Source organism: Chiloscyllium punctatum, chromosome 19 (genome assembly GCF_047496795.1).
Source record: "Chiloscyllium punctatum isolate Juve2018m chromosome 19, sChiPun1.3, whole genome shotgun sequence".
Lineage (NCBI taxonomy): Eukaryota > Metazoa > Chordata > Chondrichthyes > Orectolobiformes > Hemiscylliidae > Chiloscyllium > Chiloscyllium punctatum.
Window position 1 is genome coordinate 83,462,139 of NC_092757.1, and position 27,170 is coordinate 83,489,308.

Consider the following 27,170-nt stretch of genomic DNA (forward strand, 5'->3'; position numbering starts at 1 on the left):
TTCCCCACAGTGTGAAGCAGGCCATTTGACCCATTGAGTCCACACCAACCCTTCAAAGAATATCCCACACAGACCCACCCCCATCCCTGTCACTCTGCATTTAACACAGCCAATCCATATAAACTGTGCATCTTTGAACTGTGGAAGGAAACCCACACAGACACAGGGAGAACTTGCAAACTCCACACAGAGAGTCGCCCGAGGGTGGAATTGCACCAGCAAAGCAGCAGGGCTAAGCACTGAACCACCCTTTAGCCCCTCCTGACAGTACAGTATATGATCCTGTTAAGACCTTCCTTGTCATGGTTATGTTTCAGAGTGTGAAAAGAGCTTGGATGTCATGTTACAATCAAAGTACCACAGAGAAGAAATGATTTCAAAAGGCAGGGGAGAGTGAACTGAAACCAGGAAGTTCTAGACCTGTTTATTCGACAAATAGTTTGTAAAATTGTTTAATAGAGATAGGTAACTAAATACATAGAGAAATTAGAGAGGATTAGAGAGAAAGAGCTGACATGAAATTGAAATAAATAAGCAACTTCTAATTGACCTAATTAAATGTTTTGTCAAAATGAATGGATAATGGAGGGGATTAATGTCTATGGATGCAGTTTGTTGGGAGTTTTGGAAGGTATTTAATAAAGCCCTTTATAGATGAGCTGAAATAAAGCTCATAAAATTGAATTATTCAGCTAGTTAGAATTCAGGCTAGAAAGCAAAAAGTTGAGAGTGTGGTGCTGGAAAAGCACAGCAGGTCAGACAGCATCCAAGGAGCAGGAGAATTGATGTTTTGGGCATAAGCCCTTCATCAAGAATGATGCTTATTCCCGAGGAAGGCCTTATACCCAAAATATCGATTCTCCTGCTCCTTGGATGCTGCCTGACCTGCTGTGCTTTTCCAGCACCACACTCTCAACTCTGATCTCCAGCATCTGCAGTCCTCACTTTCTCCTAGAAAGCAAAAAGTCCATATGCACTCAATCTGATTCGCATTATCCCAAAACAATCTGTGTCAAGGTCTTCGCTATGTAGCACAATGTTTAGTGACAGAGATAAAAACATTCAGCTACATTGAATCCCTACAGTGCAATTCAGCCCATCAAAGCTTCTCTGGCCCTTCCAACCCCTAACTCTGACTTTCCCTTGGCTAACCCACCAAGTCTACACATCCCTCAACACTGCAGGGCAATTTAGCATGGCCACTGCACCTAACCTGCACATCTTTAGACTATGGGAGGAAACCAGAGCAAACACATGCAGGCATGGGGAGAATGTGCAAACTCCACACAGATAGTCGCCCAAGGGATGGAATCAAACCCTGCTCTCTGGTGCTGAGAGGTAGCAGTGAGCCACTGTACTAATTTTTCCAATAGATAAGATTGGAGGGATGGTAATTTGTATAGACTGGAGCATAAAACAACAAAAAGACATTTATAGATTAAGGGATTAGGCATAATTGTAGCAGATAGATTTCAAAGCAGATAAGCGTGAACTATCAATTTAACACCAAAAAGGGATGGTGGCTTGATTGTAATAAAATTGAAAAATAAAGACTATCAAGGCTTTTTATTGCATTTATTGGGACAGAAATATAAAAAGCATTTCAAAAGCAGCAATAATTAGTACTGAATGAGAAAAGGGCACTTACGACTTTTCTCTTGCAGCGTAAACTGTTGCCATTTTGAAATTTGCCATTCTTCCATCTGTCCTGGTGAATGAAGGACAAAAATACTTCAACAGTGTGTCTCTTTCTTTTCAGTAAAACAATTGATGTCAACATGTTTTTATAGTGAGAAACCCAGAACAGCACAAGTCCAGGGATGTTTGAAGTCCTTGCAGTCAGATCACTAAAACATAGAAGTCAGGTACAAACAAAATCTCATGGATGAAATAACTCCACAGAGGCCGGTATCGCGTCACCAAGTCACCCTCTATTTACACGTTGAGAGTCCTCGTCACTGATCCAACTTCTTCAGAGCCAGCTCAGAGTGAACAGAACCTCTGACCCTCCAGTTTATATCTGTCACCCAGGGCTCCCAGATTGGACCAGATTAACAGCCCCAATCAGGGAACTCATAATCTGTGAAGGCAAACTGGCTGACCTCGTAAGCTGTTAGCTTTTAGAACTGGAGGATTGGAATATAAAAGGAAAGAAACTTTACTGGAGTTGTTGAAAGCTTTGGTTAGGCACTCATTGAAATACTGTGTACAGTTCTGGCTACGACGCTTGGTAAGAATAGTAACTGGACTCCAAAAATATATCTTATATTCACCAGAATATTATTTTGGTTCCAAAAGTTAGATTTATAAGGACAGGTTACAAAAATCAGGCTTTTGTATTTTGATGAATATCTAAGGTTGAGGCCCAATTTGATTGAGGATTTTGAAAGGAATTTAGATACAGGATAATAATAGACAGTTTCCCCTGATGAAGGAGTCTAGCATGAGGACAAAACTGTAAAATCAGTGTTTGACCATTCAGCAGAGAAGTCAGGAAAAGTTTCTCTGCTCAAACAGTGGTAGTCAGATCTACAGTATTAGTGAAGAAAGATACAAATTGTTGAATTACAAGTTTTCGTAGTGCATTCACCAGGGCAGTTGCCAGAATACAAAATTACAAAGGGAGCAACAATTGATACTGTGAGGAGCTCTCTCCTGCATGAATTTGTTATGAAGGTGTAAGGGGTACTGTACCTTTAAATTAGTGGGAAAGCTAGCAAGGACTTAGAGATGCACAGAGAGTCTGGAACAAGGTAATGATATAATGCTTGGTCAGAACAGCTGGCGCTGGCTGAGTTGCTGTGAAACAAAAAAAATGTGAAAATGTAAATTATACCCCAAAATACCAACCTCCAATTAAGTTTTAATATAGGATTTTGGCAATATTAACACCAATGAAATGATCCAATGCTTTGGGGTATAAGACTGGGGAAAACTGAACAGTTGGGTAGGAGAACTGCCAAGCCTCCAACATCTGCAGACTGCTCGTAGACTAGCTCTCTTAAAGGTACCTTTATCTGTCAATGACCTGTGAAACAGAAATCCCTAAGAAGAAAAAAAGAAGACAGAGGAAGATACAAAGAGAAGATTTGACAGCTGGCTGGTTTTGAAAAATAATGTTTTGGTAAATCTTAATCGGGGGTTTTATTGGTAGTATTGCAGAAGGCAAGGTGAAAGATAGGTTAGAGAAAGGAGTCGTAAATAATTGTTAATTAATTATTATCTGTTAGACTTTTTAAAATGAAGTTGTTAGTTTTTACTTTAAATGGTGACTTTTGGGATAGTTCTTGGCTTCTCAAATTTTAAGAGATTAACAGCACGAGGTGAATCTTTTCTACTTTGCCTGGTTTAAATTAGCAGAGGGGTTTACCCCATGTCATAACAGTTTGGATGTTTGTCCAGGATTTGAACTGGTTTAGATGAATTTGAAAAGATTTGGGGGTATGAAAAATCCCAGCAGATTTGAACACTTGCAGGTTAGTGTCCTACATCTTTAAATAAAGTGTAGGTGAGACAATTTGTTTAGTTTCGGTGATGTCTGGTTGATTAAATTAGAAGTGAGAGAAATGGCTCTTAAAATTGTAAAAAGAGTTCCGGGATTTGAAGATGATTCTCAAGTTCAGAAGGAAAGAAAAAATGCCATACTTTTAGAATTAGCAAATATGTTACATTTGAGTTTAACCATGGACAAAAGTAAAGCTGAAATTGTAAGGGATTTATTTAGACACTTAGGTGTGTCAGAGTAACAGACGAGCACAGTAGAGGTTAAAAAAAACTTAAACTGCAATGGAGTTAGAAGATAAACAGAGAAAGGGGAAAAAGAAAGATAGTTCTTGGTTGAATAAAGAGAGAATTTGAACTTGAGAGGTTGTGACTTAGTCAGCAAAATCAAGTTAACAGGATAGAGATTAAAAGAGAAGATAGCGATATGTACAAATATGTCAAAACTCTGTCACATTTTGATGAGAAAAATGTTGAAGCCTTCTTTATTTCATTTGAAACATTGGCTAGGCAGATGGAGTGGTTTGAGGATTTATGGGTAATGCTAAGTTAAACTAAACTGGTCGACAAGGGGTCAAGGAATTATGAAGACATTAAACAGGCGATTTTAAGTGTGTATTTTGGTACTAGAAGCATATAGACAGCAGTTCAGAAACATAAAGAAGGAAGCAGGTCAGACTTCTGTTGAGTTTGAAAGAATTAAACATACTCATTTTGATTGATGGGTGTGTGCTTTAAAAATTGGTAAAACCTTTGAGGTTCTATGAGAGATTATTCTGCTAAAGGAGTTTAAAAACTCACTTCCAGAGATGGTTAGAATACATGTGGAGGAACAGAACGTTTAGGAAGTGAGAAGGCCAGCAGAATTAGCAGATGAATACATGTTGGTGGATAAAACAGGCTTTTGGCCAGAATTTCATCCTGTGAGGGATAGAAGTTGGGGGAAGGGGAGATTCTACAGTATGAAAGAAAGAGTAGAGAATACTGGTAAGAATTCACCACAGGTTAAAGAAGCCCAAGAGGGTGAAAAGGGGGAAAAAAGCCTCAAGTATTTGGACATGAAGTGAGAGGCCCCTTTGAAATTAATAAAAGAAAAATTGACAGGACCAAAGTCAGAGATTTCACACTTTGATTATATATCAGAGGTGAGGGAGAGATTAAATCGAGTAGGTGAGTTAGCTAAACAGCACCTAAAGAGGACACAGTATAGAATGAAGCAGGTAGCAGATAAAAGTTCTGAGACTCGGACGTTCTCCCGATGGGATAACATGTTAGTACTGTTACCAATGATAGGAGATCCCTTCAAAGCCAGGATTATTGGTTCTTATCAAATTGAGAAAAAGTTGAGTCAGGTGAACTATCTAGTAAAAAAGGCAGATAGAAAATAAAGATATTGGGTATGTCATGTGAACATGCTGAAACTGCATTATACTAGAGAGAAAGACCTGGAGAAACAGGTGTTAGTTACTGCCCTGCAGAGTTAGGAATCAAATCCAGATGATGTGAATTTTGATGTGCCTCAAAATAGGATAAAAAATGAAGAAGTCCTTCAGGAGTGGGATAAGTTAGTAGACTATCTGTCCCAGGAGCATGGAACGCAGTTGAAAGATTTGTTACTACAGTATAAGGACATACGTAAGAATCATATGGGGAGACTAATGCTATTGTACACGAAGTAGATGTAGGAAGTACTGCTCCAACAAAACAACACTCCTATCAGCTTAATCCTTTCAAAATCAGACAGGTCCAGAAGGAGATGGAGGCCATGCTTGACGAGGATATCATCGAACCAAGCCAGAGTGAGGGGAGTTCGCTGTTCGTCTTACTTCCCAAACAGGTCGGGTCTCAACAATTCTATGTGGATTATCGGAAGGTCAACACTATTACAAAATCAGACTCATATCCAATTCCTAGACTGGAGGATTGTATCGAGAAAGTCGGACAAGCCAGTTACATCTCCAAGTTGGACTTACTGCGTGGTTACTGGCAGGTACCTTTATCAGAGACGGTGAAAGAAATTTCTGTATTTGTAACCCCAAGTGGGCTATATCAATTTAAAGTGATGCCATTTGGAATGAAGAACATACCCGCCACATTCCAAAGACTCATGAACAGAGTCGTGGCTGGGTTAACAAACTGTGCAGTCTATTTGGATAATTTTTAGTAAGTCCTGGAAAGATCACAAGGCAGTTGGCAGAACTCTTTGAATGACTACATGAAGCAAAACTGGTAATAAACTTCAATAAAATTGAATTTATGAAAGCAGAGGTAACGTTCTTGGGACATAACATTGGTCATGGAAGGTTGACCCCATGGAATGCAAAGACGAAGACCATCAAGGAATTTCCATGACCAACCTTGAAGAAAGAGGTGCCTTGATTTTTAGGACTCCGCGGATTCTCTTGGAAGCTTGTTCCAAACATCAGCAGTGTAGTGGCACCGTTAACCAATTTGCTGAAGAAGAACACAAAGTTTCAGTAGACAGAACAATGCCAGGAAGCATTCGACCATTTGAAAGCCATGTTAGCCACCAAACCAGTTTTGGGACACTAAACTTTTCAAAACCTTTCAAAGTAGCCATCAATGGTAGTGACATAGGAGTTGGAGCTGCACTACTCCAGGAAAATGAACAGCCAGTTGGTTACTTTTCAAAGAAACTCAACATCCAGCAGAGGAATACTCCACAATCGCGAAAGAACTATTGAGTTGGATTGTGCCCTTACAACATTTTAGTGCTTATATCATGAACAATGTGCCAGAGATGGTTGTGTACACGGATCATAATCCTCTTACACTCTTGATACATTTTAAAGACAAAGATATGAGACTATTTCGTTGGAGTCTTACATTACAGACTTTTCATTTAAACATTGTACATGTAGCGGGTCGTAAAAATGTAATCGCAGATGTGTTATCATGGAGTTAACTGATAAAGTTTAGATGAGGTTTCTATTTATTTAATGTTTATATATATATATATTTACAGGTATATGGAGGTGAACTTAGATTAAAGTTATCTGTATGTTAGAGTAATGTGTTTAAAGAATAGAAAAAAATGAAGCCATCTTTTTACCATGATGGTTCGTTTTTTTCTGAAGGGGGGAGGTGTTATGAAGATATAAGGGGTACTGTACCTTTAGGAGAGATGAAAGCTAGCAAGGACTTAGAGAGGCACAGAGAGTCCGGAACAAGGCAACAATATAATACTTGGTCAGAACAGCTGGCACTGGCTGAGTTGCTTTGAGACAAAAAATAAATTTGAATTTGGCAAATCAGTTTAAATTAAACCCCAAAATATCAACCTCCAATTAAGTTTGAATTTAGTATTTTGACAATATTAACATCAAAGAAACGATCTGAGGCTTTGGGCTATAAGACCTGGGGAAACTGGAACAGTTGGAGGAGAACTGCCAGGCCACCAGCATCTACAGACTGCCCATAGAATAGCTCTCTTAAAGATACCTTTATCTATCAATGATCTGTGAAACAGAAATCCCTAAGAAGAAATAAAGAACACAGAGGAAGATACAAAGAGAAGATTCGACAGCTGGCTGGTTTAGAAATTTGAATTTTTTTGGTAAATCTTAATCGGGGCTTTTATCAGATTAGTATTGTAGAGGGGAAGGTAAAAGATAAGTTAGAGAAAGGAGTTGTAAATAATTGTTAATTAATTATTCTCTGTTAGACTTTAAAAATAAAGTTGTTAGTTTTTCCTTGAGTGACTTTTGGGATAGTTCTTGACCTCTCGAATTTTAACAGATTACAGCATAGGTGAATCTTTTCTGTGTTGCAAAGATGTGCAGGTTAGGTAAACCAAACATGCTAAATTGCCCATAGTATCCAGGGATGTGCAGGCTAGGTGGGTTAATCATGGGAATGTGTGAGGTCCAGGGATTGGGCGGGATGCTGTTCAGAGGGTTGATGCAGATTTGATGGGCCAAATGGCCTCCAGCTGCACTTTAGGGATTCTATTCTACAAATTTGCCTGGCAGAACAAGCACACAAAATTGAATTACCCTGCCACATTAATGGGCTGCTTTTGGCTAAATTTCAGTTTTGAGGAGTTCCATTGATGATTTCTCTCCCTGAGCCTTAGTGAGCTATCACAATCTGTTTTCCAAAATTCTCCTCATTAGCTATGCACCAATGCCCTTTGGTGCAGCACGTGTTATTTCTTTCCTCTTTCCACAGGCTTGAAGATTGTCCACTGCCAGGACCTCCTAGGATCCCAGGCACTCTGGTGCCAGCTTTAAAGCCCAGCTGTGCATCTGATCTAGTGCCAAAGGAGCGAGTGGTAAGCTGCAGTCACTTAGTACCCGTTTTGTCTTTCATATCGAGAATTGTCCAGTTTCTATCTGGTAGATGCGAGAATGGGAAACTACGTATAAACGAGGCAAAACTGACTACTAACGACATTAGTCCATGAAAATGGATGCAAATAGGCATTTCACAACTCAGTAGCAAGATTCTCATCTTGGTTTATTTATTGCAGACACGTATACCTAAGTATAGTGAAAAGCTTTGTTTTTTGAGTAATAAAGGTATATCACAGAAAGCAAGGACCTACAGATCATAAGGTGCTTGGACGGAGTGAGGCATGCAGGTTATACTGCACAGGAGGTTCACAAAGTGAGATCAACGCTATTCAAAGTTAGGTCCATTCAGCAGTCTAATAACAGTGGGGAAGAAGCTGTTGTAGAACCTGTTGGTGCTTGTGTTCAAGCTTCTCTATCTCCTGCCTGACGGAAAAGGTTGGAAGAGAGTACTACTGAGGTGAGAGGGGCCTTTGATGTTGGCAGCCTTTCCACAGCAACAAGAAGCATAAATGGCATCCATGGTTGGGAGGTTGACTTCCATGATGGTCTAATTTGTGCACAGAACTTTCTGTAGTTTCTTACGGTCCTGGGCAAAGCAGTTGCCATCCCAAGCTGTTATGCAACAGGACAGAATTTTTTTTAATGGTGCATTTGTAGAAGTTGGTGAGGGTCCTTATGGACATGTTGAATTCCTGAACTACCTGAGGAAGAAGAGGTGCTGTTGTGCCTTCTTGACCATTGCATCTATGTGGGTGGTCCAGGACAGGTCAATTATCATCACTCCGAGGAACTAGGCACTCTCAACCCTCTCAACCTCTGCACCATTGGTGCAGATTGTGTCCTCCTCTTTTTTTTCCTGAAGTCAATGATCATTTTATTTGTTTTGCTGACATTGAGAGAGAGGTTGTTATCATTGTACCATGACACTAAGCCCTCTGTCTCCTTTCTGTATTCTGATTCTTTGTTGTTTAATATCTATCCTACCATGGTGATATCATCAGCAAACTTGCAGATGATGTTTGTTTGGAATTTAGCTGCACAGTTGTGGGTGTACACTGTGCAGCAGGTGGTTGGAGAGTCCTTACTACTGAATTCACTAACATTTTTGTGAATGCCCACGTTGTTCAGTGGCTGTGAAATTTTCACCCAGTGTTTCTAAACCCACAAAAGCCAATTGACTTTCATACTTTTGCACCTCTCTTTAATTGTCAGTTCAAGTGCCAGTGACAAACCTCACCAGTAAACGTCTCTCGATTTCTCTCCAAACATAAGAAATTCTAATTAAATTGTCATTTACGTCACTTAAGTAGATCTAACAAGAAAAATGTAGCCCACATCCAAATTACTTGCCTTGAATTTGGGGTGACATAATGGCGTGTTTCATCTGCAAGTTTTATCTTGTGCATTTCCCTACAGCATTCCTTCTGTTTTAACTTGTCATAGTACAGCAGCTTCCAGACTTTACCTCCAACAGCACTGGGCTTACCCTCAGCTGCTTCCTCAATTAAATGTTTAATTAATTTAGTACAATAGAAATGGAGATATTATTACTTTTTTTGTGGGGGGGACTTTAAAAAGTGGGAGGGATGTGGGGATTTAATCTTATATTTTTAGCTATATTTCCTGCAAATAGTGGGTAAATGGAGGTTAGATGCAGATTAGCTCTGGTCTAATTAAAAGGAGGAACTGTTGAAAAGATCTATTCATGTTCCCATACAAACAAAGTTCAAACCTGTGCAAGAATCTGTTCTGGCTGTAAAATGAGACTCAAGGATACACGAGACATTTCTCGTAACAGGTATTTTCCTTGTAAATCTGAGGTCATTTCACCAACTCCCACACTGCCCCTGTCTTTCCTGTAACTTCAATTACATGAGCCTGTAGATTGATTAATTCTAAGAAACAAGGAACAATTATACAGGTGCAGGGGAATGTACTCAATCAACCCATATTCATAAATATACAATCTCATTTGCTATCGGCATTCTTTTGTCTTTATATGTAAATGCAGATCCAGAAGACTATTTTTATATCAGTGTCCTATAATGCTGCTGTAGTGAATGATTTTATATACTGCAGAAAACCCAAGCTATGAACACCTCCAGAGATTTCTGTACTGTGTTCAGCACCATCAGATCAGCATTACCTACCTCCATACCATCGGAAAATCAGTTGAAGGTCCATGGGAATTGTTTGCATTGTGTGGAGTGACTCCCATGATCAGGGGTCAGTAAAGATGCTGGTAATGGGATAATTTTGACAGAGTGTTCTAGTTATTTGTCCTACCTCAACAGAAGGATGAAAATTGGGGTTTCGAGTAGATATGGGGTTGGTGGTGTGTGGAGGAAGGGGTTTGAGGTGGTGAGGGTTGGGGTGTATTTGAATTCTTGATGGACTGGATTGTGTCAGCCTGAAGATAATCAGAGATACCCGTACGCTCTGTGGGGGAGGCCAGATGGCCGTTTCAGGCATTTCAATGGTCACCTTTGGTTCTTCCATAAGATGGAGGACCCTGGGCTGGCTGACCATCCAATCAGGGGCCAGCAGCTCTCCATTGCTTGTCAGTACCACCGGGAGGGTTGGTAGCTTCTGGTGGGGCTGTCTTGAGAGCAAGGATTGCAGAGCAAAAGGTGAGTGAGGACAGATTGAGATTGTGTGGTGAGAGTTAAAGGAGAGGGAAGTGATGGTGATTGGAGGCAAGGACAAACAGGTAGCTTTCAGCATCTCTCCTATTCCCAATGTCTGAGTGAATGGGTTCATGACCTACTCCTGTACCTATTTTCTATGTTTCCATCTCAGTCTCTCAGTGAGATTGTATGAGGAGCTCAATGGGAGACATCTTTACTATGAAGATAAGAAAGGAGGAACAGGAAAAGAAGGCCATTCAGCCCCTTGAGCCTGTTCAATGATTCAATGAACTCGTGGGTGATCTGGACCCATTAATATCTGTCACCACCTTAGCTCCAAATCTTTAAATTATTTTCCACCAATGTCTGCAGAATTGTAACATGCAGACAGGTCATCCTGTGATCATGGCCTACACGTCAGCCAATCTTGGGCCTTCTTTGTCTAGGCACACATTACTGTTGCATGAATTGTTTTGATGCCACCTAATTTCCATTCTTATGCCACTTATTTTTGTTCATTCATGTGATATGGACATTGCTAGCAAGGCTGTTCTCAAATAGCCTTGGAGAAAGTGATGTTGAGTTGCCTTCTTGAACTGCAGCAGTCTTTGGGAACAACCCTGTTAGGAAGGGAGTTCCACAATTTTGACCCAGCAACAGTGAAGGAATGACAATATAGTACCCAAGTCAGGATAGTGAGTGGCTTGAAGGGGAACATGGAGGTGTGGTGTTCCCATGTATCTGCTGTCCATGTCACAGGTTTGGAAGGTGCTGTCAAGGGTGCCTTGCTAAGTTACTGCAGACCATCTTGTAGATGGTACACACTGCTACCACTGTGTATTTGTAATCAAGGCAGTGAATGCTCAAGGTGGTGGATGGAGGATTAACCAAATGAACTGTTTTGTCCTGGATGGTATCAAACTTCTTGAGTGTAGTTGGAGCTGCACTTATCCAGGGAATTAGGGCATATTTCATCACACTCATGGGTTTGCCACGTAAACGGTGAGAAGGCTGTGGCGAGTCAAAGGTGAGTTACTTGCCACATGGTTCTTAGCCTCTGATCTGCTTTTGTAGCCAATGTATTCATTTGGCTGTTGAACTCAGTTTCTGATCAATGGGAACCTCCAGATTTTTGAAACTTGCAGTTTGTCAGTTCAGCGATCAGTCAGGTACAACCAGGTGAGAAACCTCCAAGAGTGCACCCACCCAGAGTTGGCAAATCAAGGTCTGAGTCAACAGGGTACATTTTACATTGCTTCTTTAGAAAAATAGCAACAAAATGATCTCTATTGGTGGCTGCTTTTCAAAGCATTGTCACGCACAGCAGATACTGGCATAAAATAAGGTTTGATGCTTCACTCTCTTACTTACACTCCTACTTTGACTCCATAGGCTGGGAATTCTGAGTGTTGGTCATTACTGAGCACAATCCGAAAGAGAATTCTATTGGAAAATCCAATGTTAAGTACGTGGGAAACATGCATGGCAATGAGGTACAAACTTAAGTTTTTTTCAAGGGGCAATTAATATGGAGTAAATTATGGAAAAATTAATAAATAGTGCATTTTTGTTATCAATATTTAGGAAAATGTATTTTATACCCTTCTAACGATTAGGGAGCTAACAGACTGCAGGTTCGCTTGTCAAATTGTGAGGAGTGCCTGAACTGAGGGTGGCACAGTGGCTGAGTGGTTAGCACTGGTGCCTCACAACGCTAGAGATCTGGGTTCGATCCCACCCTTGGGCGACTGTGTGCAGAGTTTGCACATTCTTCTTGTGCCTGCATGGGTTTCCTTTGGGAGCTCTGGTTTCCTCCCACAGTCCAAAGATGTGCAGGTTAGGAGGATTGGCCATGGGAAAAATGGAGTTACTGTGATGGGACAGGTTGCTGTTTGGAGGGTCAGTGTAGACTTGCTGGCCTGCTCCCTCACTGTAGGGATTCTATGATTTCGGAAGCTTGCTACCAAATAACGTTAGCGCCATTCCTTATGCAAATTGAATTTTTGTTTCGGAGAATTTGTTCAGTCGGTAGGAATGAGCTCCTCAGTTACAATAATCCGATTTTGATTCTGCTGCTGTCCAGGGCCATGTTTCTCTTATTAGATTCCACACTTGAAGTACAATTTGCCCTGCATGGGCGTGGAGAATCAAAGTGTTATGAACCAGGCCTGACCCCTCAAAACATTTCAAGAATTTAGCCCACACCCTAACTTTGCTAGTTGTTTTAAGCAGGTGTAATGCAGATATTCCAGGGGAGATGCAGTTTGTCAAACCACGTAGTTTTAATCAAAACAGAATTTATTTACAAGATTACCGAATGAAACATAAACAAAAAACAGAATACCGAGAAACTTAACCAATCCAAAAACCCAACAAATTATTCCAACTTAATGATGCTGTTCCCAATACTTGCAACAATCCTCGTAAACACCCCTTGGCACAAAAGATAAAATCAAACACAGGGTCTTGCAGTACAGAAGCCAGAGAGAGAGGAGGAACAGCCTGGACTTGCTTCTCTGGACCCGGCAGCTTTTACAACTGCCTGACTGCTTTCGGTGATTAGCCAGACCAAACCAAACCACAGAAAAGCTGAGCTGGGAGAACTGACCACTCCCCTTTCATTGTACAAGTGTTTTTTTCTAAACTTAAAAGTGTTTTGCTTGAGGCAGTATCTGTTAGCTATAATCAAACTGGCCCTAAAACCCCTCAAACTTAGGCTGTTCAGAGTCTGTGTCTTTTACCACCTCCTGGAAAAAAAGAAGCCAGGGACACCATAACCTTGTTAACAGAGCAGCAGCATCACAAGAGCTAGGTGAAAATGCTCTATCTGATTAGTGTGAGGGCCTTTGACAGGATAGAAACCTCACCTATATTTGTAAATAAAAGATGATGCAATGCCTTTTTTCAGTTGCCAACAATAATCGCATCCACATTCACCCCAAAGCATTTTAACAAGGACTTATTTTCAAGTTTCAAGGACAAATAATTGTGCTTGTGTACTGTGCTATAAATGCAACAGTTGTGAAATGCATAGTTCTCTGTGTACTCATTTAATTAGTTGCAAAACCTTTATAGAATTGAGACAAAATTTTTCAACTGTGCGCTAACCTTCAGTATTTTCATCTCCTGTGTCTGTACTTGTAATGGAAACTACCAATGTAAGTTCACCATTAATAATACTCCTGACACGGTACCTAGGGGTGTATGCAGTGAGACTTGGCAGACAATAAGTAGCTGATTGGTTTGTGCAATAGTTACCAGTTGTGGATGTCCAAGGTCATCAGCTCAATGATAACTCTCTATTTCCTGGGTAATTCAACAGCTTGTGGGTAGTGAATTTCCAGGACCAAGTGGTTTGTCTCCCTCTCTGTATTGAATTATCTGAAATCTGAAGAAAGCCATTAACTTTCTATCACCAATTGGTGTAAGCTGTTGCCCTTAACCAGTGACTAAGATACTTCGCTGCTTGTGAATCAATTGCTCTGTGCCTCCTGCGAAGAAGTGAAGGAAACTGAAAAAAAAGAGAGATCCCTGAGAAGTCAAACTGATCATGTCAGCAAACCCTGTGTACTGGTGCTGTTGAACTGTGATTCCAAGATTTTTTTTCCTTCCACTCATTTAAAAAAAAAATTATTTTTGTTCATCTGTGTATGTAGGGGTTAGCATTTTAAGCAGCAGAGCCATATGTTGATAGTTTATATTTGTTTATTTGAAGTTAGAATATAATTTTCTGTAACAAACAGCAGTTCTATTTAAGTACAGGAAACCTGTCAGTGCTTTCTGTCCATTTAATTAGGGATTTTGTATATTTTGATTAAATCATAGCATTATAGAGTCATAGAGCATCTTTGGTCTAACCATAATCTGACCATAATCCCAACTAAATTAGCTGCCTGTTCTTGGCCCACATCCCTCCAAGTATTTCTAATTTATGTACTTATCTAAATGCCTTTTAAACATTGTAACTGTTCTTATGTCCACCACTTTCTCTGGAAGTTTATTCCACACACAAACCACTCTCTGTGTAAAAAAAAATTACCCCCATGTCCTTTTAAAATTTTCTCCATTCACTCTAAAACTATGCTCCCTAGTCATGAAATTCTCACCCTAGGGAAAAAATTTCTGCTATTTATAAATTCTATGATTTTATAAACTTCTATAAGGTCACTCCTCAACATCCTACACTCCAGTGAAAAAAGTCCCAGTCTATCCAGCGTCTCCTCAAAACTCATACTTTCCATTCCCGGCAACATCCTGATAAATCTCTTCTGAACCCTCTCCAGGTTAATAATATGTTTCCTAAAACAGGGAGACCAGAACTGGAGAAGCAATATTCCAGAAGAGGCCTCACCAATGTCCTGTACAACCTCAACATGACGTCCCAACTCCTACACTCAAAAAGAGATCATTAACTTCTTATGGTGAACCCCGGGAGTAATGGGACTTGAGAATTGGTGCTCATCCCCAAGGGAATAATAAGATGATCAATGATAGCTTCATTGTTACAACAACTGAGGCTACCTTTATATTTACATTCCACCAGCAGCCATGGTAGGGTTTGAACCTATGAGCCAAATGCATTAGCCTGACCTCCAGCTTATGATTCTAGCAACATTACTACCATCTTCCTGAAAAGTTGGGGCAGAACACAGAAATGCAATTCAGTTCCCTTTTAAAAGATTTAAAGGTGGAGACTAACACATCTGTTTGTTTCCGTCCAATCATACGCCCATGACCCCTTTAACATCACTTGATCTTGAAGACTACACATTGTTTATGGCTACCCAATACATTGTTTAGACCTCAGCTATTGTAAGGTAAATATTCTTTAATAGTATACATTCATTCTTGCTGATGTCATCTCCAATTTAGCTTGGTAATTTGCAATTCATTATCCAGCTCAGAACGAAACATGTTCATTCGTGCTGTGGTAATGGCCCACTATTCCTTCCATTTTTAAATACCACCATGCTGTTGCCAGTGTTTCAGGTTATTGATCCAGCCTCTACACTGGGTAGTCACCAGTTACTGAAATCATTCGATTATTGAAAGAAATCACCATTTTAACACAGTAGCTTTCAAAAAATGTCCATTCTCACCTTTCTAAAAAAAAAGGCAACTTTAGATTAGACAGAATTAAAGTCGAATTACTGTAATAAATCTTGGACTGCTTCATAAAACAGAAAACAGATTCCTCAGCTTTGGTAAGCTAGAATAAAAACTAGAGACGAATTTCCTCTTCCCAGCAACAAAACCATTTCATAACCTTTGGTTTTAAAGGACCAAAAATACTATTATGCTATCTCAATATATCCATTTGCGATTTTATTTTCACACCATTGGGAACCATCACTTAGCTAGGTCTAAACTTTTGAATTTCCTTCCTAAACTTTACCACCTCTCTTCCACTTTCTTCTCCTTTAAAATAGCCCTTTAAATATAATCTTTGACTGCACTTTTCACATCTGTCTTAATATATCCAGATGTGACTCAATTCAGGCTTCTGTGAAGCACTTTGAGTTATTTGTATGTTACAGATGCAAGTTGTTATTGTACTAAGGTTCATATATGACTGAAAAGCCAAAATTATTGCGGATACAGAAGAGCACTTCACTGCAAGTTTCAATTATAGTTTCTTAATGAACAATTATTAATTACATTTTGCCTAGCCTCAAGCTCTCACAGTGTAGAATATAAGATTTTTAGATTTTGCAACTGCAGTTGTGTGACAAACACACATGCAATTGCATTATCTGACTATTTATATACCAATAACGCATTAAAAATCCTATATATAGCTCACACTGATTTCCTGTGGTGTCTAGGCGGAGTATTGAGAGCTCCTATGTTGTTAGAAAGTCACCTACCCTCTGAATCATAATATGTCACATCACAGCAAAACCACAGTATTGTATTAAAAGATGTCATGCAGAGTGAGCATTTCCTGTCTGTTTGATATTTACTTCCTCCTACACTGGTCACACTGCATCACACTTTCTTGGTAAGATTATTATTGAAACAATCAAGTAGCAGTGAGCAAAGTCATGGGAAAACATTTATCATTATCCACATATTGTCAGAGTGACATAATCATGAAAGGAGTAATTTTAAATGACCTTAAAATTATCCATTTATATGGTAGACAGGGAGTTTCTTGTGTATCTGATGATACTTTACCATAATGTTTGGTTCTGGAGAAGACCTAACAACATTCATTGACAATATTTAAATTTATACTGTGCTTGCCATGAGCCAGGTAGGGCAGAAGTTTCAGACCCAACCTAAGTGTTAAGGAAACAGAACATTAGTTCAATCTGAGTTTCAATGATACTTTGCTAATGAACATTGCAAATTCAATATTGCCCAGCCTCAGGCTGTCACTATGAAGAATACAAGATTTTAAAATTTTGCAACTGCTGTCACATGTGACAAAAACACATGTGAATGCATTATCTGACTATTTATAGAATGATAATGTAGTAAAAATTCTACATAAAGCACACACTAATTTCCTAGTCCTATCTAGGTTCTCTCTGAGAACCAGTTTCTATGGAATAACAGAGAGGTAGAGCTGTCCATATTAACATATTTTAGAAGGGATATACGTTTAGGATTCCATCTGTTAAACTAAATGAACATCAGTTGGTACACCATCCATACTGGTTTTGAGTTGCTTTGTTTGTAAGGAGATTTCAGATTACTCAAACTGCCTATAGTCAGATACATTAATTCCATTACACTTCTGAATCTGCACATTCAGTCACTTCTTCTCACTCATTTTCAAACATTGCAAGTGCTAACAAGTCTGACATTTCTCTAAAATAAGCATAACTCTCTGTATTAACATATTTGGCAGAGCACCATACTTTAATTTCTAAGATCAACTCCTACTTGCTATTTTACTGACGTGTTCACACTTCTTCGATCAACCGCACACAATATATGTCTGACTTTTATAATTTGAAATCATTCTCTGCTGTATTACAAATGAACACAAGAACTACATTCTATAATGCCATTCTGTTAGCTCTCTTATCTTCAAAGAATGATCCGAATCCCTTTAGGGACCATGATTAAACCTGTTACTACCACATTCTCAGGGTGTACATTCTAAATCCAAACTACTTGTTGCAGTTTTTTGAATGTTGCTCCTTGTTCTATCTTTTGAAATAGAGTCATAGAGTCCTACAGCACAGAGATAGGTCCTTTGGGGAAATAGAGTCAAAGGAAGTGGCCTACTCCTGTGATGCACTTCCCTATCCTCTACTCATCCCTAATAGTTAATCCCAAAATAATGCATTCAAACCAAATGGAATTGTACAGCTTCTAGCAGGTCAAATCTATCCTACATAACGCTTGTTTGCCAAGTTCAATTTGCTGTTTGTAACTTGACAGGCAAACTCCAGGCAATCTTCAACTGGAACTTCCAAGTTTTATTATCTCTAAACAACAGCAAAAGTATGAAAACAAACTCTTCTAACAATGACCTGGATAACAAGTGAAAACTTTGTCATATCGCAAACCTTCATGGAGGTGCTCTTGTAGCTAACCTTGGCTATGATACTGTATCAGATGGAAATAATTGTCCTTTTATTCATATCATTGTTATTAAATTGTTAAAGCTATTTATTTCCAATTCTGATCATAGAGGAAATGGCTCAGGTGGTTAAATATAAGTATGTTGCTCCATCAGAATGAGATGCTGCAATAGTCAACTTCAACTCATTTACAAACAATGTATTGTGGGTTTCACCATCCTTTCTTAGGTTCCGGTGGTGAAGCATTCCCCAAATGCTCTAGGGCTTGGATTCCCTCAGACATGGATGATTAAGGGGGTGGGGGGGGGGGGGGGGGGGGAGGTGATCTAATTGCAGTATTTAGAGGGGCCCTTTTGTGATGCAGTGGTAGTATCCCTGCCCATAGACTAGGGAGACCAGGGTTTAAATCTATCTGCCTCAGAGATGTCTAATAACATTGCCCGACTGGGTGATTAGAAAAAAGGTTAATAAAAAAGTTGAAGTCTTTTGGATGAAAAGAAGAAATAATTTCCCCAATAGGGTAATCCAGAACAAGGTGGCATTGCCTTAAAATTAGAACCAGGTCATTGAGGGATAATGTTGGGAAGCATTTCCTCACATGTGACTCCAGACCTACAGTGATATGGTTGAGTCTTAACCAGCCTCTGAAATATCTGGCAAGCTGCTAGGTTCAGGATCAATGGGTTGTAGGAAATCTGGAATTGAACTTTGTCAGCAACACCCGCAGACTTGAGGACTTGTTGAGCTGAAGGGCCTGTTTCCACACTGTAGGGAATCTAATCTAATCAAACCTAATCCCATGAAAGAATAAGGAACAGAGGATAGTAAACATGTGCTAATTTGTTCTCCCAAAAATTGCTGAGGATGTGGGTCATGTGCAATGTCAAAAGTAAGAATTGACAGATTTTTATCAGATAAGTGTATTAACAGATTACAGAACCAATAGATGGAGTCTGGAGTCAAACATAAGGAAGTGCTTCCCAACATTGTCCCTAAATAGCCAAGTTTTAATTTTAAAACAATGCCTGCTTGAAATGAACTGCCAGACCAGAGGGAATCATTTCTTTCTATCCGTACTTTTAGCATCCTAAATTAGCACCACCTCCTTAATTTTCCATACCTGAGAGAATTCAGGAACAGAGATATACTGCTGAGGCTGTATACGGCTCTGGTCAGATCACAATTGGAATATTGTGAACAATTTTGAGCCTCATAACGAAGGAAGATGTGCTGGGCTTGGAGGGGGTACAGAGGAGATTCATAAGACTGATCCTGGGAATGAAGGGCTTGTGATATGATGAGTGGTTGAGGACTCTGGGTCCATACTCAATAGAGTTTACAAGGTTAAGGGAAATCTTACTGAAACTTACAAAATATAAGAGGCCAGGATCGAGTGGATATGGAGAAGATGTTTTCATGAGCCAGAGTGATTAGGACCTGAGGGCACAGCCTAAGAATGAAGGGATGGCCGTTTAGAACTAAGACAAGGAGGAATTTCTTCAGCCAGTAGAGGTCATTGCTGCAGAGGCATGTGGAGGCCATATCATTGAATGTAATTAAGACAGAGATAGCTAGGTTCTTGATTAGCAAAAGGATCAAAGGTTATAGGGAAAAGGCAGGGGAATAACATTGAGAAACATATCAGCCATGATCAAATGGTGGAGCAGATTCAATGGTCTGAAAAGGCTAATTTTGTTTGTATATATTGTGGAGAGGGTGAACTGAGTTAAGATATGGACTAGTCATGATCGAATTGAAGGCTGGAGCAAGACCTGAAAGATTTACAGCTGCTCCTATGTTAAAGGTACTGAACATAAGCATAACTGCCACTATTCCATTATTTTTTGGGAAGTAAAATAGAAATAGCAGTTTTTGGAATAGCACAGAAAACTTTGCTCACATCACCATTGATGACTTTTGAGCTTGTGCATAGTACAGAAACCATAAAATTGACAGGCCTGACTAATATACCAGTATGTCAGTCTCTTTTCAGCTCAGAAACCAGAAGAAAGTCTATATTCTCAGAACACCTGGGTGTTGCATTGGATATCTTGTGGTTCTTGTGTATCTTGAGGATCTCCCATGTTATTAAAGGTTATTGAGGAATACTAAGCACTAATCCCCAAGTCAATTCCCTAAATATTGTCTTCATCCTTGATTACCTTCCACTAATTAATACTATTTTGCAGTGTGTATGAAATCTAACTTTCTGTATTCAAAAGACTGTGAACATTTTAACTAAAAGGCAACAACTAGCACCTGTTATGAAAGAAGGTTCTGTGTTCAATGGACCGTATAGATATAAATTCAAATGAACACATTTTCTGCCTGTGAAATTACCCTCACATAAATGCTCAATCTACCTGAATCATGGTGACCCTCAGGTTAAACCACTGTCAGTCATCCATCTAACAAAAGAGAAGCCCTTTTGTCAGGGAACTTTACTTTTTATACAGAGGATATTTACTTCCTTTAAGAATAGGTATTCCAATTAAAATGAGAGTGTTGCCAATATAAAACAGCGATTGCACGGGTGATGAGTGAGCCGGGCATGATGTGTTTTGGGAAGATGCAGGTGAATTTTGAATGCAGATTAAAGGACAAGTATTCTAATTAAATGAGGATACACATAATTATCAATTTAATTCCACATGAACACAACTGATGGCTAAAAACTAGAATTATACAAAAAGATCATGGGTACATGCTCCACAGAAATTAAGTCAGGAAACATCTTTAGGTAACTAGAGCAACTGATGTTTTGAATTTGGATTTTGAAGCTTCATATCTAAGATTTAATGTTCTTGGGTTTGTCCCTTTATGTTATGTTTTCCAGTTAAATGCTAGGTACTTATCATTGACAATACTTATCATTTGTATTTGCCTGCATTAAAGTACTGGCACATCAGTACTGGCACACTGGTGCTATGGTTTATTTGATCCTGAAGAGATTCAAGAACATCATACACCTGATCATAATGTCTTTCTGCATCTCTTAAAGGTGAGTCCAATTCTTCTGTCAGCTGGCAGTTGGTGAAAGCCATCTAGGTCTTTTGATACTTCTTGACTATTCCAATGGTTACCTTGCTGGCCTTCCAATCTGCACCCTCTGTAAACTTGAGCACATCCAAATCTTCACTTACTGTCTCTTGAATCACACTAAGTCTTGAGTAGTCTGTTCCCATTCCCACTGGGAGGAAGTGAGGACTGCAGATGCTGGAGATCAGAGTCAAAAGGTGTGGTGCTGGAAAAGTACAGCTGGTCAGGCAGCATCCAAGGAGCAGGAGAGTCGACATTTCGAGCATAGGCTCTTCATCAGGAATGATGGAAGAGCTTAAGCTCGAAACGTCGATTCTCCTCACCAGCTGTGCTTTTCCAGTACAACACTTTTTAACTCCCATTCTCACTGTTCTATATTAGCAGTACTTTGATTTTAAAATGTTCATCCTTGTTTTCAAATCCCTCATCCCTCATTATCTCTTCCTTCCACCTTGCAATAATCGGAGGTCTCTGTGCTTCTTTAATTCTGGCATTTATGTATAGAACAGGTGAGATGATAGCCTCGTGGTATTATTGTTAGACTCTTAATCCTGTACCCCAGGTAATGTTCAGGAGGCCTGGATTTCAATCCTGCCTTGGCAGATGGAGGAATTTGAATTCAATAAAAATCTAGAATTAAAAGTCTAATGATGACCATGAATCCACTGTCAATTGTTAGGAAAAATCCATCTGGTTCACTAATGTCCTTTAGGGAAGCAAACTGCCATCCTTACCAGGTCTGGCCTATATGTGACTCCAGACTCTCAACAATATAGTTGATTCTTAACTGCCCCAGGGGTGGGCAATGAATGTTGGCCTAGCCAGCGATGTCTACATCCTGAATGAATAGTAAAGAACAAAATGTCCAATTTTCATTGAATCATTATTTACAGTCATGCAAACAGCTGACTAAGCCTTAGCTCTGGATTTCCCCTTCTGCTCTCATGTCTCCAACATGATTCTGTGTAAAAATTTGTTTGACACCTTCTTATGAAAAAAACATGGGTTTTTTTTAATTGCATTAAAGACACAATACACATGCAATGTGTTTTTCTTTTACATTTGGGAAACTGAAAACAACTTTTACTTTTCTAAAAATATATTTATTTATAAAATATGTAGACAAAAATATTGCAAGAAACATTTTGACTTGAGTATTACAGGATAGAAGGTACAAGAAAGTTCAACATGTCTGATTAAAAAACAGTTTTATACTGAACAAATGCATTCCATATCAGGTATGCAATCCAAATCCAAAGTTATAAATAGTGCAATAGGCATAAATTTCTTTATAATACACTTTTCACCCTGAGGTGCCTCAAAGCATTTTCAGTACTCTTGACTTATGACATAACTTCTTTGTGAGGCACAGTTAATGGGGATTTCCATTCCCAGGCCCTCAGTACAAGATGGCTTACTAAGCTTTTAGTGTGTCCCTCAGCACACAGTCTTGGACCTTGAAACTTGCCAATTTGGAATACTTGGTTGAAGACAACTACATGTATTGGAAGATCAGTTAGTTTTATGCAGAGAAAAGAGTGTGTTGAACTTAGTTAATGGTCCTCCAGATGCAGATGATGTCTGCCTTGGTGTTCAGAACAACCCATAGACCACAGAGTCATGTGTCACGCAGCTGTTCAGGATGAACCTCAAAATAAAACTATCACATCTCTTTGCACCGTTATGAAGTTGAAGGTGTGCATGTACCTTTAAGAGAGAGTGAATTCTGTTCTGAACTGAGAGCTGACAAGCACTTGTCATATGACTAACTAGCAGTCTCAAAGTGTACTGGAAAATATGTAACATTTAGCTGTGAAATGGATACCTGAGTTGGTTGCTGTTTTGACAACAATTCGAATTTAACCAATCAGTTTAAATTATGCCCCGGGATACTAAAATCCAATTGCGTTTGAATTTATTGTTTTGACAACATTGAACTAATGAGACAACCTGATGTTGGGGATATAAAAATGCAGGCATTTTGAAAATTGCAGACAGAGCAACTGTTCTGATTAATTCAGATCCAAGAAGTTAGGAAACACTCTCAATCAAAGATACCTTTTCATATGAAACATATTTGCAGTAAAAAAGAAAGAAGACGACACTGGGAGATCTTCAGCTGGAAGAAGACAGACACCAAAGATGTGTAGTTTTAATAAGTTTCTTTTTGGAACAGCATATTGTAATAGAGTTAGACGCAGGTGATAAGCAGTTAAGAGAAATGGGGGCTCAGAGTTGTGAATAGTTGTTGTTTAATGTTCACTTTTAGAGTTAAAGAATAAACTGATATTATTTTCTTTAAATAGGGGAATTTGGGAATTCTCTGGCACTCATATTTTAACAGAGTACAAGGCGAGGTGAGCTTTTCTGGGTATTTGCTTTAATTAACAGAAAGGTTCACCGCTGTGTTGTAACAGCACATTCCACAAGGAAGGTGGTCTGCAGTCTCTTCCCAATCACAGTATGTGAAGGGCAATGCGTGGAGGGGTGAGACATCAGGCAGCTAGGAAGGATCTGATAGCAATGGCCTCTCATTCCAACAGTCAACCTTTGTCTTGATATTTTTAATTCTAATAATGAGGGATTCTGCTTAAAGACTGTGACAGACCTCTCAGGGGACTATCAGACAGATCAACCATATACTTTTTCTGTGGGGCCTTGATGATGTTATGTGGTGACCATTGTCTGGAGGACCTGTTATCAAAGTGTTTTTCTGCATAACATTCTCCATAGGTGACAGGTGATATGACATGATCCAACTGAAACGTTCTGCAGCAATGCGGCCAAGACCATCCTTCACATTAGCTGGGTCCTTAATATTTTTTTTTGGTTTTTTTATCCATTGACAGGACATGGGTGTCACTAGCTGGGCCAGAATTTATTGCCGGTTCCAAGTTGCACTTGGTCTTTGTATACTGAGGTTTTATACATGGTTTGATGTGCCCATACAAAAAGGTGGCCATTACAAGAAGGGTGATGTTGAGTACAATTTTTCCCCAATAATCTAGAGGTTTGTATATCGTGTCCCTGCAAACATGATCCATTTTCAACCTTGGGACAAAGCAGACTATGACTCGAACGCTTACCATAATGCAGAAGTGGGGAGTGGGACAGACCTACACCACATACATCAATAGCAAAAATGCCTTGTACCGTGTTGTATGTGCAATGGAGAGGGAGCATCACTCCCTACTGTGTTTTATCATCACTAAACACCCCTTCCAGTTTTTAGCACAAGCTCCAGTTCCTTCACACCATATTGCCAACACTTTCAGGTAATCTGATCGGACAGTGAAGTTGACAAAAGATTGCTCAGCCAGTCCCTCTTGCCTCATCTTTCTTTGGCTGCTGTGGACAACTCAAACTGGTCATAGTCTGCACACGACAGTGGATCCAAGCTGAGAAACATCATGGCACCCATTTACAGGGAGGCTTTGACTTGATAGTCACCCCTTCTTTGGTCACATCCTTCCTGATTGACACACAAAAGGCTTGATATAAAATACAAACAGAACTGGGGAGAGAGGGCAGCCTTGACTCCAGGATCTGATCAGAAAGCTTTCCCCCAAACTGAACTGACCTCTCAATTAGGAATTGAGCCCCGAAAGGACTAAGCATCACCTAAACAGTAAAATAATGGCATTATATGGTGTAATCATTTTGTTCTTATAAAACAATGCATCGATTGACCTACTGACAGTAATGCCACAGGGGATTCACTAATGTACTTCAAGGTATTCATATGAATCAGACGTCTGTGAATTGGGAGTGAGACTTAATTATATCACTCTAAATTTGATTTTCATTACAAGCCAAGCAATAATAGGTTGAATCCTTCAAATATTTGAAAACTATCTTACTTGTCTGCAGGAAGATGCTAGTCTATACTGACAGGCTTTAAATAGGGTAGAGAAGCAGCTGCTGTGTTAGTTAACAGAGTATAGTTTGTATCCCAGGTATATTCCTACACTCCTGCCAACATGTGGACTGGAAGCCCTTGTCCACAGGAGGTGAATGCTTTCTTTCACTTTATAGATGGGATTGTCAACAGTTCAGCCTGGCATACAATTGCTGGTAAAATTACCTTTATTTTTGACAGCTCATCATGAATATCATACAAAGATATTAACAGATTAAAATGGATGTCCAAACTGGAACCAATGGACTACACGTGATGACAAGCTCATACACCAGCAAGGGCGTTTTGTTCCTTCCTCCTTACTGAATTTTGTGAACCTAGGGTATTGGAAGGGGCCGGTCTGAACTCTGAGGTGCATGTGTGTGTGTTGTGTCTAACTCCATGAGGTGTGTGTGTATGTTTGTCTAACTCTATGGTGTGTGTGTGTGTAACTCTGAGGTGTGTGTGCGTGGGTATGTCTAACGCTACATGTAGGGGTGGGGGTGGTGTGGAGTTGGTGGTGTTCTAGCCAATTGTGAAGAGGAAGGCTATGGGAAAGGCCTGCCTCAGTAATTCAAGACTTCAGTTTGGCTGTTTAAAACAACAATAAAATAAAACACCCCCCCTCTGGCATCCATTGTCTCACACCCGCACATTCCCCAATGCCATCCACACCCTCTCATGACAACCTATGCCCCTCTACTTAATCCCAAGGCCCTTTATATTCTCTACTCAGCTTTGTGACAACTCATGCCCCCACCCACTACCCTTTTCCCTTCCAATCTTCCAGATCAACTCTCTCAGTATTAATCATGAGTAAACCTTAGGAATCATGAATAATATAAAATGCTTAAAGGATAAGTTGAATATTTAAACAAACACTCTCATCGATTAAATCCCACTTACGACATTCAGTTTCCTTCAAAGAATTGTATTCATAGACTCACTTCAATGACTTTATAAGTCTTGGAGTTGTCAATCAAACCATGACTGTGATAATGGTAAGTGCTGAAATCGGTCATGTAGCACAAATTCTACAATGATAGTCCTCAGGCAAATGTCAACAGACTGCAAGAAATAGCAAACACTTCTTTAAAAAAACTGCAAGCATTTAAAAAAAACTTTCTGATATATGAAAATTTATAGGATCACTGGTTTAACAAAATTTGTAACTCTTGCAGTGTTACACACTGCCAGTGTTGACCAAAGCCATACAGATCCCTGGACTGAAAGGCAAAATTAGCACCCCAATAAGAAATACTTTAACAAACCAAAAACATTGAAATATTGAGGATAGTTTTTTTTATTTGTTCACAATATGAGTGTGTTGCTGACTGGGCCAAATTTATTGCCCATCCATAATTTCTGCTTGAACTCACTGGTTTGCTAGGGCCATTGATGGAACAGTATGCATCATAACACTTCGTGCGACTTTACAATTGGTGACTGAAAGGACTTATTCCCAACAGAAGTCCTTGTCAATACATTTGTGTTCTCTTTTCCTTTCGTATTTCTATTTGCATCTTTGTCCATAGATCTCCCGATCTGTTTAATATTCACAATGATGGACGAGGACCAAGAGAAAAACAATATTTGGGTACTAAATGGTTAGAAATGATGATACTTATTCTTGAGATTATAAATGGTAACATTTCTACCAGGTAGGCCTATACACATAGATGCCATTCAAGAAATATTTCTGTTGAACAGTATTAATAGGTTATTTCTAATTGATGAAAGTAGATGAATGTAATGAGCTATAGTTAGTGAACGCCACAGAGCTTGATTTGTGGATCTCTGCGTGCTTGTATGGTTTAGGTTCCTTTCATTAGCTAAAAGTTAATCTTGTGAAGTTTGTAAAATATAGTCTGGATATAGTTTGAATAACCCTTCACAAAGAATGTGAGATTTTTATTGTGTAGCTTTCCATTATTTCTTGCACTGATTTCCATTGTCTGTTCAGTGCTAATAGACATTTTCAGAAGAGGTTGTACTGCTTTTGTGTGGTCATTACTGACAGTGTATCAGATCCTTTCTGCAGTTGACTATAATATTTGCTTAAGGGAAAATGATTTCAATATTTTTGGTCAAAGAGTCAGTACACCAGTTATTGCACTCAGAAACAGCCAAGGACACAATTAAATTATATCTTTAATTTACAGACGTATAATGCTTATGATCATAGTATGCCAAGACAATCTTTTAAACAGTAAAGTGGGGAGGATTTTGTATTTAATAATTCCCCATTTTA

General features: G+C 39.3%; 1 long non-coding RNA gene across 1 annotated transcript in view; it reads right to left on the minus strand.

The window, feature by feature from the left end:
• The window catches only part of LOC140491546 (uncharacterized), a 152,793-nt gene that overhangs the window by 91,216 nt on the left and 34,407 nt on the right, over positions 1 to 27,170 (minus strand). Inside the window, exon 2 of the long non-coding RNA XR_011963336.1 lies at positions 1,649 to 1,708. This is a non-coding gene — a long non-coding RNA (uncharacterized lncRNA). The remainder of the gene's footprint in view (positions 1 to 1,648; positions 1,709 to 27,170) is intronic.